Here is a 3,160-nt window from a genome sequence, read left to right on the forward strand (position 1 = left end):
AAAAACCCTTAGAGCTCATATATACTTCAAAGCATTTGATAGAAAAATTTAACAAAGGCATTACGAAATGGATAGAGTAACTGATTTCATTCAGTTTTGAGAAAGAAAGGGACACTGACATGGTAAAAACCAATTGAAAATGGGCATAGGGTCCGGAAGTAGACATATTTGAGGGTCTCTATCTCTGTTAGTTTTTTTGGTTAAAAAACCAAAACATATAATTAAGGGAAACACGTCATTCAGATTCAGATGCCAACATAGATGTTATTATTAATGGGGATCCTCACTAGTCTGGCTAATTGTTCATACACTATGACATAGGAAGAGGAAGAACAGGCAGGCAGCGTTGGGTATATATGACGCCCCTCAACTTACTAATTTAACTGAGTATGTACCGACTTGGCATGCCTTGCATTGAGGCATGTAAAGGTAAAGGGAATGCTAGGGGGCTAATTTGATGGAAAGCAAGGGTGAATTATGCATCGCTGAATGCACATCATGAGACTGTGTTTAAGATTCGCAATTCTGAAGCTACGAGAATACTAGAGTGTAAGCACAAGAGAGAAGCTAAACATATTGTGATCTAACATTTAAAATGGTGACTTGTTGATTGATTTCTCATTCAGAATGAAGAGAAAAAATTTGATCATTAGGGAGAGAAATGATGAGTGTTCTATTGAGTAAAGGAAATACATCATTTTGAGGACATGGATAGTTCTTAATGGTATGGGATGCCAGTGTTAGTAAAACCTTACCTAAATGCCTTATGACTGCCACGTGGATGAGTGTTACACTTACATTATTGATGCACTAACCATAGGGAGTTGGTATAATATTCATTGTTATGGGTGCTTACAAAACTGGGTTTTCATATACCTATGAAATGAAAGGGAAGCAAGTACCCTTTCTTCAAGATAGGAGTAAGGGTGTAAGCTTTAAACCAGCTAATAGAGAAAAAGTTTGTTAAAGAATACATTTTAAACATCCTGTGTCAATTAGTATGAACTGGTTTATAAACATAGTGTTGGGTTAATGTCATAGCACTTCTAGAAGTTGTTTTGATTCTCAGAAAACATGTTGTATGTTGTCGTCTGCTTCGAATTTTGCACAAGAAATAGTTGATCCTTTAACAAGACTCAAGTGTGCCAACATGGACTGAAGAAGAGGTTATTAGCATTGCAAACCCTCTTCTCAGATCAGTATGTCAATTTTAATTTTAGCAGAAGTTGGAAATAAAAGATATGACGTTATAGAAGCTAAAAGATAGAGATCACATGAATCTACAACTTCTTACCTCTATTTTTGTCATGTTTAGCTTGCCCCGCCAGAATGGTATCAAATTTAAGGTGAGGGCAAGGTATCAGAGCTAAGGTGAGGGCAAGCCCAAGCAAGGAAGAAAGAAATCACAAGAAGTTTTTTGACAACACTGACCTCCTTCCTCTTCAAAGATCAGTCATCGTGAAGCATTGAAACTCCTACTACAAAATTCTAGGTTTCAGATCCCAGAAAGGAAATGAGATTAAGGACCCATCAATCAAGCATCTCTAGGATAGAGCTCTCTATAAAATTGTTGGTCAAATGATCTATATCTAAGGCCTTTTGTCATGACTACAGCCAGGAAGCTTTGGTTGCTTTAGGGTCAAATCTTCTATTATGAAATCACCCTTGAATTGAATTTGGTTTGGAGATAGTGTCTCACTCGGAATTTCTTCTCTGTTGCAGGTTTATATAAAATCATATCTAAAGCTATAAAATTCCTAGGTGAAGTATCCTCGGCCCTTGGACATCAATCAAGCAGCTTTGAAAAATAGTGTTCATGATTTTCCATTAGGTAGATGCTTATTGAAGGTAAAGGATCAACCTTTGTGCGTCTCTGAGATTCTGGTATCAAAGGAAAGGGGGTTCATGACAAATAAAGATCATTTCAAGGATCTTGAAATGTCAAACACAATGTTCTAAAATCTCATTTAAATAGGTATGACTGTTATTGGTGTCTTAGCCAAATGCATCTCAACATTTCTTCTCATATCAACTGATTGAGGAAATCAGGACACACACGTGGGTTTAGCCTAGAGCCATCACTTTTTATATGATTTTTACATCTTGGGTTTAAAAAACCTTTATATACTCTAATTAGTAATTTCTAGTACCCATGTTGGGTGCATGCTGCACATTATTTTTCATAGCTGCCAAATTTGCATTCCATCAGTTAAAGCTAGGATAGAATTAGTCTTAGTCAAAGAAGTCTATTTATTTGATGGATTCAAACTGAATTTAATTTATTATGGTTTTTCCTCTCCTTTAATTTACTCTGGTTTCAATAACCATAAAATCTTCCAAAGACAGAAATTCGATAATAGAATTGGAGTCAGATAGAGACTTACCACTGCGAGAAATGGATACAGTCAAAAGTTCTTTCCCAAGGCTTGGCAGGTCGACGGGCTCCATGAATTGTTTTTCCCTCTTCCCCAAATTTATCAACGACCTTTGCTGCAACAGCCTCAGAGGGGTTTTTGTTGCCTGTGCAAGGGAAAATGTATGATTCCAAAGGGGATGTCCAACAACTGAAGCTTTTTCTTCAGTTACTCGAGTCCAGAATTTCTGGAATAGGTCTATCAACCTCTTTGACTTCCTTGGAGGAGAAGGCAACAACCTATAGAGAGAGAGGGGCATTTTTTGGGTGATAGTGGAAAGGAACAACCCTGTTTGAACCTTATGTGTGTCTAGGGTTCCATAGCCAAATCAAGGAGTCGCACAAGTTCCAGTTAGGCGTCCCGTTCCCTACACAAAACCCCAACAATCCCCTTCCTCTATCAAAGTGGAAGGGAAAAATAGGATACTCGTAGCAAAATGTTAGTCTCCATTGCTAAAACCTCCTCCAGAATTCAAAAATTCATGGTTTGAACAAAATTGCTGAAACCTTCTCCATAATTCAAAAATCTAGGGTATCAACAAACATGTGTCGCCCATTGTTCTTCTTCCATTCTTGAAAGCTCCTTGAGGGTGCTCCTTGAGGGTTTGAACAAAAATGGCATCGCCCTCCTTGAAATTTTATTTGGTGACTGGTACGGGGGAGACAAAATGTCTTAAATAAAGTTATTAAATTTCCATGGTATGTTTTAACAAGTTCCTATGAAAAAAAAAATATATATCTTCTAAT

This window comes from Pinus tabuliformis, chromosome 1_1, assembly GCF_031772625.1.
Source record: "Pinus tabuliformis cultivar Carrire ecotype Pingquan chromosome 1_1, CPIR1, whole genome shotgun sequence".
Classification (NCBI taxonomy): domain Eukaryota; kingdom Viridiplantae; phylum Streptophyta; class Pinopsida; order Pinales; family Pinaceae; genus Pinus; species Pinus tabuliformis.